Source organism: Mytilus edulis, unplaced genomic scaffold (assembly GCF_963676685.1).
Source record: "Mytilus edulis unplaced genomic scaffold, xbMytEdul2.2 SCAFFOLD_430, whole genome shotgun sequence".
In the NCBI taxonomy this organism is placed as follows: Eukaryota; Metazoa; Mollusca; class Bivalvia; order Mytilida; family Mytilidae; genus Mytilus; species Mytilus edulis.
Window position 1 is genome coordinate 22,946 of NW_027268893.1, and position 16,055 is coordinate 39,000.

The 16,055-nt window shown below is 31.3% G+C and overlaps 2 long non-coding RNA genes across 2 annotated transcripts; one reads left to right on the plus strand and one right to left on the minus strand.

Annotated features, from left to right (window-relative positions):
* Window positions 1-1,484: 1,484 nt before the first annotated feature.
* LOC139509035 (uncharacterized) lies at window positions 1,485-3,657 on the plus strand. The gene is made up of 3 exons (XR_011661526.1): window positions 1,485-1,559; window positions 2,726-2,797; window positions 3,559-3,657. It is a non-coding gene; the product is annotated as an uncharacterized lncRNA (long non-coding RNA).
* A 6,057-nt stretch (window positions 3,658-9,714) lies between these two features.
* Window positions 9,715-15,325, minus strand: LOC139509034 (uncharacterized). Its single transcript, XR_011661525.1, has 2 exons — window positions 15,148-15,325; window positions 9,715-13,400 (listed from the first exon to the last, which is right to left on the minus strand). It is a non-coding gene; the product is annotated as an uncharacterized lncRNA (long non-coding RNA).
* Between the last annotated feature and the right edge of the window lie 730 nt (window positions 15,326-16,055).

The following is a 16,055-nucleotide window of genomic DNA, read 5'->3' on the forward strand; positions in this document are numbered from 1 at the left end:
CATCGAGGATGAAAAAAACAGGGGGGTTCAATTTACCATGGGGGTTCAATTTTCCATACAGGGGGGGTTCAATTTACCATGGGGGGGTTCAATTTACCATAGCGGTATTTTGACCCCGGGGTCAATTTACCATGGGGTTCAAAATACCATATGACACCGGATCGTGAAAAATATTTAATGTAAATTCTAGTTCAGAATCTGTGAAAAAATCGCTTAATTTTCAAAACGCGGAACAAATCAAAACTAAAAATATGTCTGTGAAAATGGTTCAACATACTTTCCTCAACAATACTGTGTAATAAGATATAAGAAAATATGCAGGAATTTATGAAAAATACAAAAGGCACTCATATTTCAATATATCATGATATATTTGATGTTTAATCTTTGGTGTATCTGATAGTACGGTACACAAAAGTATGCTCTTTCCTTAAAACCGTTAATTTGTTTATGAAAACCTTGAATATTATTGAGTTTTCATCAAACTTGATCGTGAAAGATCAGGCAATGTATTATTAAGATCGTGAAAGATAATGCGTCACCGGACTTAATACTAGTAATCAAAAATCTATATTTCTTTTACCACGTGATATACCTGCAACTGGTTAAAGCCTGTAACTATTTTGATAAGAATGCATGGACATTATATTTATTTTTAAAAAATTTACGCTTTACATCGAAAGTTAAAAAAAAAAACACAACTAAAAACGTGTCTAAATTAGTGTGCAAAATTCTGCACTGAAAATTGGCAAGTACAATTCAGACAGATCGTGACAATTTTGTTTAAATATGTCTTTTTTTTTACCAAGTTTCAGATAATGTTTGTACAAAATAACTATGAGATACATTTGATTCATTAGAAAAGAATGCCATTATTCGGATAAAAGAAGTTATATCTTACTCAAATTCGTGAAAAAAAACATGTTTGTTTACATTTTTTATGTCATTGAAATTTCGAGAAGCAATATGTACTTTTAAAACTGGATTTACTCAAATACTGATCATAATTATGTTGAACCATTTGGACAGACAATTTTATTTTGTTGTAAATTTGTGTGTGTGTAATTGATCAAATTCGATTATTTACTGACTTTACATATGTCTTCTCGATTAAATATTTTTCACGATCCGGTACCAGAGCTTTCACGATCGTCTCGCAATACTTGACCACCGTTGGATATTGTTTCACAATCATATCTCTCGTTAAACCAAATGACACCCGTGATATCAGGCAAAACTCAACTGTTAGTAAATTTTATCATCTTCTGCTGTGACAAAAAAAAGGGCACTCAAAATCCAGTTAATTAATGATGGTTTTAAATCATACAATGCATTTGAGTTATATATATCTAGAGCATGCTATGCCTTAAAACTTTTTCAGATACACAGGTAATTCTTTTAGGTGAAAATGCAACGATTTTACCCAAAGGGTCCACATGGACCTTAAATATTGGTTGATATTTTAAAAGGTGTTTCCTTTTTTAGTAAGATGCTATTCCTGCGAATTCGTTATTCGATTGAGTGAGTGTCAAACTTTGGTTAACTGCAGTCCAGGTGAGGTAAGTCATTAATATGAAAGAATAAAAGAATAAATCAATAAATATATAATAGGGCTAATCACTTTTAACTATGAAAAGCAGTAGATAAAAAAAAATAGAATCAGACAGCTTAATAAGAAAAATATGATAAAGTTTGTATATGACCTATCATTAATACAAGAAGGAAGATTATAAGTTTTTAAGCATTTTTTCTCACCGATAGAAAAGTCATAAAAATTTCAGGCTTTATATCACTATACCAAAACGACAATCATCTGCACCAGACTCAACAAGACGATAGAATTAACACAAAATTAGTTAAAAATAAGAGCATCAAAATCCCAAAATTCCGCAAATGTGTTTAAAATCTTGCAAAGGTCGTCTTTGATGGTGGTAAAAAATATTTTTTTTATAATACTAAATATCTGTATTACATTTGAAACGAAATTGAGACGTCGGTTTCTAAGACTGGTATGAAATAAAATAAAAAGAAACAAAACAAAACAAAAACAACATACTGGTATTGCTAATATATAGACATAAGAGTTGTGAATGCCAATGAGACAACTCTCCATCCAAATCGCAATATGTAAAAGTAAACTATTATAGGTCAAAGTACGGTATTCAACATGGATCTTTGGCTCAAACAGAACAGCAAGTTACAAAGGGCTGATAAAATGGCTAGTGTAAAACCATTCAAATGAGGAAAACCCAACGTTCTAATCTATATAAGTCTAGAAGGTTGTGAAAACTCTTTAAAAAATACGACTTAAAACTCTGTATTCCACACGTGCTAAGGTAAATCTACATATTACAATTCACAAGTCGAGCTCAAATCAAAACTGTTTATTGAAAAATCAAAAATTTAAAAACTCTGTGCAAAATATATAGAGGTCAATCCAAACCTCAGGGGTCAGCACAGTTTTATTATTTATTAGGATTACGCGTGTTATTCTGTGTGCACCAATATTTTTATGATATTTCTTCATAGACAGATAAGATATTATAGTTATTTCTTATAATTTAATTCTAAATTCCATTTAAACCGGCGAAAACCATGAAAAAAGTTAATGTTGTCACGGTCACATAACTAAATTATGCATATGGGCTGATAAACTTAACAACGTCAGCCAATCAGAAGCCGCGTTACATAAAAAATAAAATATTATATTTTATCTTCCTTGCAGACTTGTCAGCTAAAGGAATTTACAGGTTCTAATAGTTTGGTGGCATATCGAATGAAATGTGCTAACGAAAAGGTAACGTACAGGCCATTGTCTTACTCTGATGTTTATTGTATATTACTGGGCTGACAATAGATCTGCTAAAAAGCAAGTTTACTTTATTTTAATTGCTTTCTTCCAGGAAGCAATTCCCCGACATATTTTCCGTATGCACAATGACCTCAGTGTGACCCATCTCGTAAAAATCCGGTGATCGCAATACGCATGGATGTCCTTAATTTAAAATAGACTATTATCTGATTGTACGTGTTAAAAACGTGCTAAATAACATGCTTTTTTTTGTTGATTATTGACAAACAGGTGACAATCGTTAAACTTCGGCTTCAAAACACGAACTTTAATCACCTGCCATATTTTCACAACAACACTGACCGATTGAAAAAAAAAATTGACGATTATACGAAATTTATGCGCAAAAAATGATAAAATCGTGCACAGAAGACTAAGTTTATGATGTTTGTATGCACTGGTTCAAGAATTGAAATAACATTATTTTTCACCGGTCACTTGTTTCTTATGACTTTAAATTGATATGCATAGATTCAGAACGAGAACTTGTTAATGTGTACCAATTTATAGTGAACAGGCACCAACCATCACCCTTACATGAAACAATAGTGTACCATTACAACTTAGAAAGATTTTATAGAAAGACATATGTTTATAATCGATTTCGCTTCAGAATTTTAGCATTAGTTTTCATATGAGTTTGATGATAGATCTAGAGTTTTTTTTTTAAATTCAATAAAAGCTATTTATATGTAATTTTATTACAGACATGTTGGCAGGCAGGACCACATGCACGAGCTGGGTGTTGCAAATCTGAAGGATGCAATAACAATGCAGATATTTTACATTAAATTCGGTTAAATTTGTTTCAAATCTTTATAGTTTATTTCCTGTAAGGCAAATTAAAATATATGTGTGGTTCCATTTACCCTTCCTACCCTACTTTTCAGTCTTGATAACAGTCTATTTCTCGCCTTCGGCTGTTTACTGCTGTGTGATCGGGATGTTGTCGCTTTGACACATTCCCCATTTTCATTTTCAATTTTACCCTGAAGATGTTTTTGTCATTTTTGTTAAGCACTGTAGAAGTCAGAATATTGCTCCCAGAGACTCAATATAAAGAAAAACTGATACAAAACGTACCTACCCTAACATTTTAAAATGAAACTGGAACCAAACATACTATTTTATTTGACCTAACATACAATTCCCATTCACTCATGAGTTAATTTTACTATTTCAGCCTTGAATTTTATGACTATTAGTTGATTCCCACTGCTGCATACATTTTTATAATCTTGACTGGAAAAAACGTTTACATTGTCTGTACATTATTATTAATATCAGCTTGTCATAATGTTCTAGGGTACTGTTCATTTGTGTATTTATCTGTCCTGTGTGTTTTTCCATATTGTAGTTTTGTCAAGCAGTGATGTCATTTAAGTGTTATATTTAACATTGCCATAAAAGCGAGAGGTTCGGCTAGCAACATGACCAGGTTCAACCCACCATGTTTTAATGTCTTATACCAAGTCAGGAAAATGGCTATTTGGTGTAATCCTTAAATTTTAGTTTGTTACCCATATATCATGTAACAGAGGCCGTCAAGGATATGCAAATTTAGATTTTCATTGGAAAACGAGGGTATATTGGATAAGCTAAATAAACTTCATTGTTTTTGTTGACCATTTCTTAAATTCTTCTAAATCAGGGGCCAGCTGAAGGACGCCTCCGGGTGCGGGAATGTCTCGCTACATTGAAGACCTGTTAGTGACCTTCTGCTGTTGTTTTTTCTATGATCGAGTTGTTGTCTCTTTGACACATTCCCCATTTCCATTCTCAATTTTACTATCATTTGATTTTAGAGTTTGTGACCATTTGATATCTTTGTTACATCAAGATTTTATCAATGATTCTGTAAAAAAAATCAAGGAAAGGCCAATATCATTGTTGGTAAAATATTTCACAGAAACTGGCCTGTGATTGTAGCTAGCTGTACAAATGCAAAGAACAAGTCCATTTGTCAGTCATGTCAGTATTATACGAATTCCAAAAATATATCCTAGATCTGGAAGAAGGTTATTTCCAGGTTTCAAAGTTCATGGAGAAACATGTTTTTTGATATCTTAGGCTGGTCCTTTCCCTTCCAAGATACGGGTATATCAGATACATTTGTTCTGTCAGAGCCAAACAGATAAAGGACAAGGAATCAGTACATTGATATCTAAGCTATGATTCTCAGACTTTGTGAAAATGCAAACCTCTAATAAAACTGTGCAAATATAAGTTAGAAGGGAAAATGAAAAATGTATCTTCAAAATTTTAATGAGACATTATCTCTTAATCATAAATAAAGCTTTGTCGACGATCTAATTGGCAATCCTCCGTAGAATCCGCTACTCTCCTTCTATCTCTCGGTTATAATACGGTATATGATGAGGGTAGAGGGTATGGAATCGGCAAAATTGAGACGAATTGTCAACTTAATCAGGGTTTCCGCTGGCGGTCGCCATTTTTGCAATTTGCGAAAAAATAATAATTGTGGCGATAAAAATTCGACATTTGCGAAAGAATTTGGGGAAAGAAATATATATATAACGATTTATTTTCCTCCATCTTGTTTATTTACTTTTTTCGAGTTTCTCGGTCTTTACCCGATCAGACAATACTCGGAATTCACATTGAGCTCAGAAAATCAATAATCAGCTGATTGCCTTTGAAAGCAATCGACAACAAAGGACTAATTAATAAAGGTGTTGATTGAATTGTTTGACAAAATGATATGGTTAAATGGCTTCCGCTAAATGTCACATACAGAAATTATTTACCACTTTGCGACGTACGTGTTTGAAACAAAGTTTTTACGTCTTCTCTCCTTTTAAAGACAGTTTAGAAAAGAAAGCTGTTGTTGTGGCGAAAAATGTTCAAAACAAGAAAAATCTCCGATTAAAAACTTTAATTATCCTTTGACTTTAATATAGGTAATTGATTAGGGAGACTACTTCAAAGTCGTTTGAGTGATACACGTGTTTCAAGCATAGTTTTACGTCTCAAATTTTTCATTTACCATTGTTTACGATGGTCAAGAAAAGAAAACTGTCGTTATGACGAAATATATCCAAAAGGTTGGGAAAAACCCCTCGAATGAGAGTAACTCTTCAATTTAATGACTACAGATGAAATGAGGGATCAATTTCATGCGATAAAAGCTTTTGTTTTGTTGTAAAAACCACTTCTTAGTCCAAAAGGGCATATCAGTGTTTTTCTTTAAAGAAACTTTTCCTACGAACTTTACTGGTATTATATGATAAAAAAACATTAATTTGGTATATTCAAGGACTTATATCTTCTTTATTATTAAAAGTATACAGCCCCTCATTTAGAAAAGTTGTTTAAAAAACAATGAATATTTTCCCCTTAAAAGTTAAAAAAAATCTGATGTTTTAAAGTAAATGTTTAGTGTTTATTCATTAAAATGTAGACTCTTAAATAAGTTTGAGAGAATAATCATAGATATAATGGGACAAAATCATCTTATTTAAGGGAGGGAGGGGGTAGAAAAAAGGTAAATTTTTAACGAAAAATATATTATGTTACTTGGCGATAAAAAAAAATAAAGTGGCGAAAAATATATTGTTTTGGCGAAAGGGGTGGCGAAAAAAAATAATTGACCCAGGGGAAACCCTGCTCTTAATCATAAATAAAGCTTTGTCAATGATCCTCAAATTATATGCAGGTGTAAAAAAAGATCCGGACGTCTTAAAAATTGAAACCAGACTTAAAATAAATATTAACAGCAACGAAAAATAAGAAAAGTTTGAAAAAATATCGTCTCCATGTTATACTTAATCCCATGAAGATTTCGGGAAGTTGTTGATGTCTGAACCATAAAACTGGAGAAATGTATAAAAGAGGGACGACAAATACCAGAGGGACAGTCAAACTCATAAATCGAAAATAAACTGACAACGCCAAAATAAAAAAATGAAAATGGACAAACAGACAAACAATAGAACACATGACACAACATAGAAAACTAAAGAATAAGCAACACAAACCCAACCAAAAACTATGGGTTATCTCAGGAGGGTAAGCAGATCAATCAAGCTCCACAGGTGGCATCCGTCGTGTTGCTTATGATATAACAAATCCGGTAAATAGTCTAATTTGGTAGGTCACATTCATGAAAGGGAATGGTATTATAGTAAGGAATATCCGATATCATTTGTGAAACGGTTATTCCATAACGGTCAACCAACTCGTGATGGCGTCTGTAAAATTTACGAATGGATGATTTCAACTTTGGAACTCTTGGTATAATAGCTACCTTGTGAGAAAAATCATGACAGGAAATGCATATATCGTATCAATTGGGAGATATATACCCCGTATGCAGGTGCTGCTGGAATGTTGCTACTTAGAAATAGAAAGTTAATTCGAAAGCTGAAATCATATCTTTTGTCGTAAAGCTTTGTTTTCAACCGACCCTCATTGTCAATTTCTAGATGTAAGTCACTATATGAGACCGACTTAACTGTATCTGTTGTATCCTTTATCTCTAATTCGATGGGATAGATGTTTGTAACATAGTCACTTTTTTTCTAATTATTTAGTGTAGAACGTCATCTATATAGCGGAAAGTAGAGTTAATGGATTTTGCGAACTTCTTATCTTTCTTCCTAAGAGTTGCATGTATTAAGTCAGCCATATAATAATAAAGAAACAAGTCGGCAAGAAGAGGGACGCAATTGGTTCCCATTGAAATGACCAAGCTCTGTTGAAAAACACCTCCTCCGAACGTTACAAATATGTTGTCAAACAAGAAATCAAGCATATTGATATTGTCAGTTTCAGAGAATTTTTTGTTTGAATCAGAGTTATCCTTTATCCTTGTCCCTCCCTAAGACAAGATACTTGTATCTACGTTGGCCATTCTTTTTAATGAAAATAAGCAATACCAACTCTTTCAATTTGTCTTTTAGATTGGAATGTGGAATACTTGTGTAAAGTGTATAGAAGTCAAATGTTTTTATTCTATTGCAAGATGAAAGAGATTTAGATTGTATGCACTCTTAAAGATCTTTGGAAATTGTAAGTATCCACATCTGATTCACGCCACCTCTAGAATAAGCAGTTTCACAATAACTTTAAAGCCCGTCTCTGATTGCTGATAAAAAAAGATGTTAATAATTTACAAAGAGGTTTCGTGGAGCACTTGAAAGACCCAGCAATATACCATTGTTTGTAATGACACTTATGTAGTTTAGGTATCCAATACAGTGATGGAAGATCCAGTTCTTCATCTTTGGTTGAAATTCCAAAGGAACATAGAACAGACCTATGATTATCCAGGATTTCCTCTTTGGTAAGTGTCGTGAGGGTTTATAATTAGTTTCAAAGTGTCAATACCTTATTGGTTTATTCAGCTGTTAATGTTATGAGTTTTACACACAAAAACGATGTTGTTTGGGGCTTTATCTTCGGGGACAACAACATATTTGTCATGGAGGTAGGATAAGCGGTTTGCAACATTTGGTTCTTTAAAGATAGACGTAGCATAGGCATATATAGACCCATTCAGTTTTCATATTTGTATCAACGACCTCACCGCCTTAATCGATTAGGAGAGAGTGTCTACGTCTTCCTGCTCGTGCTTAGCCCATTGCCTAGAATAATTCTCGACTAAAATTCATCTAAATTTAAAAGTTGTATTTCCAATTGATGGATTTAGGTTCACTATATTTCGGACGTTTTATCTACAAAGTTGAGATCAGCGGTAATAACGTGGCCAGCCAGATTATATATATGTGAATTTAGAACTAGCACAAGTGCAATCGGGAGTTTTAGACAATATCGATATCATGCAAATAGTTATCAAAGGTACCAGGATTATAATTTAGTACGCCAGACGCGCGTTTCGTCTACATAAGACTCATCAGTGACGCTCATATCAAAATATTTATACAGCCAAACAAGTACAAAATTGAAGAGCAACACGTGTTTGTAATTATAAATGTTAGTTGCAATAGGTTTGGTATAGGTATAAGATATGATAGGTATAAGCAGAATCTGCTTACCCTTCCAGAAGACGTTAGATCATCCCCATTTATTTGGAGCGGTTTGTATTGCTCTGACTGTTCTCAGTTTTCCATGTTGTGTTTGTACTATTTTTCTGTGTTGGATTTTTATTCTTTTTCAGCCGTGGATGATGGTATAGTCGTTTAATTAGTCACTTATGAGATTGTATGTCCCTCTGGTATCTTTGAAGTTTTTAAAAACTAAGGCTTTTCTACCTCAGGATGATAACCTTAGATGTATTTGGCAAAACTTTTAGCAATTTTCGGTCTTCAATGCTTTTCAACTTTGTACTTCGTTTTGCCTTTTAAACAATTTTGATTCAACCATCACTGATGAGTCTTTTCTAGATAAAACGAGCGTCTGTCATAGATATTAAATTTTAATCCTGGTATCTATGATGAGTCTATTTTCACCTCTCTTTTAAATGTTAACTGTCAATATGAAAATCACTAAGTGAACAACTTCATGTATTCAGCTTCAGGGGGTATGTATTTTCCTAAAGGAAAATTTGATCCCCAATTTGAAAAAAATGATGTGGTGAAGCAGATGAATAAAAAAAGTTTTGAATCCAGATTTTCCCCATAACTATTTTATGTTATTCAAAGCTATCAATCCATTCCCCCAACCCAATTTAATACTATAAGGTATTGTGGGAATCTGGATTTCAGAATAACTGATTTGCTATCTACTTGACCACAATATTTTTTTTTCATCAAATTTGGGATCAGAATGTTTTTTAAAGACAAAACTCTTTTAAGTTAAATGGTTATTTCCTAACCATCTCAATACATATCTATAACATGTCTTGGGATTTTTATATGCAGAATAATTATTCAAAACGCAAAAAAAAGTAATTCTTTAATAAGTCTTTTAAAGCATATTTTAAAAACATCAAAATGAATATACTAAGGGGCTGGTAAAGTTGCTGGGCAATATAAATTTAATAAATTGCTAATAAGAAGCTGTACATACTACAATTGTAAGTATCCTTATTATTCAAGCTGAAAAGCATTATAACTGCTTAAAGCCATGCACCTTATCACTTCAAAACAGCACATAATAATTTATGGTTACAAGAGGACAATTATTTGTAATACATTTTCCATAGGGTAACAGTGGTGTTCCGTATTTTTTTTCTCGAAGACTACACAAACTAGGGAAAAACAGGTAGCAGTTCCTGTTACTAGAAATGCCAGTGTCGATACAACTCCAAAAAATATAGGGTCATGCGGCAGAAATTGACTTAAATGCAGTTGAAAAAGATCATCTATTTTTTTTCGCTTCATTAAAAAGGCATATTTTTAATGGCTCCAACGTGCAGAAATGGAAGATATTTTCTATACTTTGTAAAATATGAATATGATTTTCTGCAATTTTTAAACCTTATTGGATAAGCTTTCTATTAAAGGTAATTCCAATCTCGCATCATCCAATCAGAAGCTGTATAGGATTCTATTTTGATTACCATCTTGTGGTAAAAAACTTGCCGGTAAAATGTAAACAAATAATAGCAATTTTGTAACCTATAATACCAATATATAATAAATAACAATAAATAAATAACAAACATGCACAAAACATCAAACATAACAGGATATTACATAATAAATTTGACCTGATTAAGACTGAAAATAATTCATTCTAAATAGCTTATATTCTTTTTAAAATCTAAATGATTTTTTTTACATTAAGGTGGTACCTAACACTGCAGGGAGATAACTCTGTATAAAATCAGCTAAACGTTTTAATAAATTGTGTTGCAAAGAGAATATTAAGCTTCTCAATGATCAAAATTGGTGTTTGTCAAACTGCTATATAACAAGTGTAATTTTTCTGATAAAATGGTTGGTTCAAAATATTTGAAGTTTTCATATTTTTGTTAAAGGGTCAAAGTAAATACTTTGTCAAAATTTTATGAAATTAAACGAACAATTAATTTGAGTGAAAGTGTTGGGTACCACCTTAAGTGTCAATAAAAAGTAGAATTTTAAAGCAGATAAAAAAGTTTTAGAAATATGACTTTTTTTTATGCAAGCATTCATAAGTAATAATTAAAGCCTTTTTAAATATATTGAATAACACTACAGTGAGATAACTGTGATAATCAGTTGAATGTTTTAATCCCATTCTATTTTTAACAGTAATTATTAAGCTTCTCAATGATCAAATTTACTCTATCCATTTTAAATATCTTTGAAATAAATGTTACCAAACTTTGTATGTTGCAACCCTCTGATCTTTTTAAATATGTGTACTCAGTAATGTAACTTTAAAAGGAATAAAATTAAATTTAGCATGTAATACTTCAACAATAAAAGCATAATCAAATTAAAAATATGGATGACAAATGAATAAACTTGACCCTATTACATGTATGACACATATTAACTCTCTCTGGATTTGCATTGCTAGTGATGAATGCATAGTAGGAGATAACTCTTTTGTCTGTTTTTTTAATTTTTATTTGAAGATAATCAATACAGAATGTGGACATTGATAAACTGTTATTGTACATTTAACATATTTCTGTTGACAAAAAAATATATATGAAAATTTATTAAAGCTGTCAATTTTATAATGGTTGAGAAAGTAGGAGTACCCAGAGGGAACCACTTTCCTTGTAAATCTCTTATAGTTGATGTGTTTTCCTCAGTTTAAATTTGTAACACAGATTTGTTTTCTCTCAATTGATTAATGACTTTTGAACAGGGGTATACTACTAATGCCTTTATGTGGCAGGAACACTGACAATATTCTAGTCAATCAAAATTGGTGACAAACATACTTGGCATATGTCAAGCTCCAACTCATAAGCTCATGACGAATAGGCTAGTGATTTCGTAGCTGAAATTCAAAGACAACTCTGCCACCCACATCCCCAATCTCCACCCTTTACGGTCATTAACAGTTGAAGTTGTAGTTAAAAAAAGTTTTGAGACAATTTTTGATAATTATAACTAGTTTCCACATAAAATGATATGACAATAAAACAAATAATGATAAAACATGCACAGCACATATATAAATATGTTGTGTAAACAAAATGGCTACCATGAAAAATACTGTAAGTAAATGAATGCATGTGTGCATTCATCTATGATAGTGTTGAACAATGAACAAAAAATGTTAGACCAGTTATTTAGATGTCAGAAAATGCTGCTTTCAAATAATACCATGACAATTTTACTTATATTTTTACAAAACATCTGACTTAGTCACTTTGCAGTGACCAATAAAAAATATCACAAAAAAATTTGAATTTACCATTAACCCACACAGTGAGTTGACAAATTGTGTTATAAAAAATACTTACAATATAAATGTCACATAATAACAATATGATTCATCTCAATAGTGCTAGGGGAATTAACTTTGGATTCCCTTGATCCATGTACATGGAAGAGTATTTTTTTTCAGTTTAATTTAATATATTTTACTAGTTGAAATCTTGCATTATGAGTGTTATTTTCTTCCTTATGACATGGTTAAGCTGTCAAAAATAAAGTATAGCTTTACACTGATATAAATATACAATGTATGTTCTTTGTATAGAAACAGGATGAAAAAAAACCAAGACAGACCCAACTTTTCTCATGTTTTGCAGCAATAGAAATTTATTCTATATTTCCAACAATGCATATATTGTTTTTATCCTGAATTCAAACACACTTAACTGTTTAGTTGTTAAAGTCAAATAGTTTCCCTCTAATTTTTCATAGACATCACGGGCAATGGTTTAAACACATGAGACTGAATAGGACCACAAAATTGATTGTAAAAAAATCACATTATCATTCTCTTAACATAGGAGCAGGATATAACACATGAGACTTTACTTGTACAGGTACAAATAAAGTAAAAATTAAGTGTTCACCTGTTATTTGTAAAACACTTGGCTGATTGTAGGATAAATATACAATATTAGGTCAATGTCAGAAAAATATCAACTTTTTTGTATGAGGCTGAGAAACTGGGGAAAGGCGAGGTTCTACCGAGCCCTTCCCCAGTTTTGCGCCGAGTACAAAAACTTGATATTTTTCTGACATTGACATAATATTGTTTTTATACTGCAATTTAAATAAATTATTTCATAGCTATTCAAATTGTAACACACATTTCAAACTTATTTTCATCCCTTAATGAACCCCTGACTGTGGAAAAAGTGTTCCATGATGAAATTGATATTGCACAAAATATAGCTGTGTTTCTATACTTAGGAAATAAAGACAACTAGTTGCAGTATAAATACATTTATGCTGTTATAATAACACCTAAAATATTGATAATTGATTTACACAAATGCTAAGAATAAAAGAAGCGCTTGTCAATATGACAGAATCTTAGACACACATATAATTTGGTTTACACAAACTCCTGAACAAATGAAAATATGCTATTGAGTATCCTCCAAAATAGTTCTTTCTTCAACTCTATTCATGTTTGAATGTTCACCATTTTCTAGGTTTGATTGTCCCAAATTTTCCATGCTTGCTCTTTTCTTTAAGGATTGTTTCCTTTTTGGTTTTGAGACCTGGAAAAAAGTTTTAATCATTTTTTGGACTGACTGTATATACAACTTGCTTTAAATGAGATATATCACTGAATTTAAAATTATGTTATGGATGATTGTACTCACAGTAAGTCTAATATAAGATGCAACATGTCAGAACTGAGTTTAGAATTATTTTTTAGACTGACTGCACTCACAGCTTGTTTTATATAAGACAAAGCAGGTCATCACTGAGTTTAATTTTTTTTTAAATGACTGCACTCACAGCTTGTCATTTATAAGGTACAATATGTCACAACTGAGTTTTTAATCATTTCCTAGACTAAGTGTACTCACAGCTTGTCTTTTATAAGATACAATATGTCACAATTAAGTTTTAAATCATTTTGTAGGCTGTGTGTATTCACAGTAAGTCTGATATAAGATAAAACATGTCCCACTGAGTTTTAAATCACTTTGATTACTACAGTAAACCTTATATTAGATACAACATGTAACTAGTGAGTTATAAATTAAATTCTAGAAAAATAAGATACAAAGCCATCACTGAGTTTAAATCAGTGTACTCAAAGCTCATCTTATAAAAGACAACACATTTCACAATTGAGTTTTAAATTAGTTTGTGGATTGAACTAACTCACAGTAAGTCTTATATAAGATATACCACATTACAACTAATATTTAAATCAATTTGTGGATGGAGTGTACTCAAAACTTATATTATAAAAGCCAATAAATTTCACAAATGAGTTTTAAATTGTTTTGGGAATTAAACTTACTTACAATAAGTCTTATATAAGACACATCATGTCCCAAAGGAGTTTTAAATCAATTAGAGGAGGGAGTGTACTCAAAACTTACATTATAAAAGACAATAAATTTCACAACTGAGTTTATTTATCTATATTTAAAAAAAAAATTGTATGGATAACTTTTAATTTTCATAAATTAAGTTGTAGTTTTAACAGTGTCTATTCTATTGAAACATTGACACATAGATTTTTTTTTTTTCATTTTGTTTAAATATAAATGTACTTGTATCATTTTTTTTATGCATTGTAAAGCACTTAGAGTAAATAATTATTATGATGAGCGCTATATAAACACTGTAAATATTTAATAATTTTGTGGACTAAGTGTACTCGCAATCAGTCTAATATAAGACAATACATGTCAAAAATGAGTTTTAAATTCTTTTTGCCATCAGTGAGTTTGAGATGATATTTTTAACTGATTGTACTTACAGCAAGTCTTATATAAAGATAAAGTATGTCTCAAGTGAGTTTGAAAACAATTTGTGTACTGACAGTGATGAGGGAGCTACCATTTGATTTTTATGGGGGGGGGGGGGGGGGGGGGGGGGGGGCTAGAATGAAAAATGTTGTCCTGCTTTTTTTTTTAGTTGTAATCTCTGTCCTGCCTTTTTTTTACTAGTTTATCCTGACTTTTTTTACACAGATTGTCATCCTGCCTTTTTTTTTTATTAGTTTATCCTGACTTTTTTTACACAAATTGTCATCATGCCTTTTTTTTTATTAGTTTATCCTGACTTTTTTTACACAAATTGTCATCCTGCCTTTTTTTTTACCAAGTGTCTCATCCTGCCTTTTTGTTTTACTCAAAACTTCCTGTCCTGCCTATTTTTTTCAAATTTCATCCTAGCCCCCCCCATAAAAATCAAATGGTAGCTCCCTTACAGCTTGTCTTATATAAGACAGAACATGGCATAACTGAGTTTTAAATCAATTTATTAAATGATTGTACTTACAGATCGCCTATATATTCTCAGTGCTTCTTCTCTTTCATTTGGTTCTATTTTCTTGTCATCTAAAATCTCTAACCTAGGCAACTGGCTTATTACATAATATCTAAAAATAAAATACAGGTCTGTTATTAAAAATCTAAAAATAGAACATAAATTTTGCAGTCTTGTTTAATTAGGTTTGGATACTACAACCAAAATCTCTAAAGATTCTCCTTGGCCTTCCATCTTATTATCCCTACTCAAATGGAGGAATTATCTCCCCTTGTACCACAATTGTCTCCCCTTGTATCAAATAATTATCTCTCGAAGATTTGTAATCTTTGTATTTTTGTGATTGTTGAACAATGGAAAAGCACTTTAGATCCAAAATGCTATATTATATTAAATTATGGCTATCAAAATTCACAAATGTTTATTTACTATGGTAGTTTTATCAAAAACTCTCAATGCTTATTAAAATCATATATTCAGTATCAAACTTATAACCTATTTTTTGTTGATTGGGAAACTAATCCTCCTGTTCTTTGTATATATGCATTATTACAGTAAACAAAAAGTAGAAAAAATATATAATAAAAATTGCCAAGAATTTGAACTAAAAACTTTGTATGTTTTTATATATGAAGATTTATATATAGGAGAACAATATCTGTAAGCTTTTTTTAAATTTAAATTTGTAAACTGTAGAAGCAGTATCTGTTAGTGCTGGTAGTAAATTCAGTTGGATTATAGTAAATGAAAAGAAAAAAAAGTGTATCTTTTCTAACTGAAATTTGTTCATATGTGGTTTTTGCAGGTTTTACTATCAAATTGTATAAAAAAAGCAGATCGAATTGCTATAATCTGATGAACATTTTTGTAAAAACATTCATACTCTTGCGCATCAACATACTACATAAACCTCCAGATGG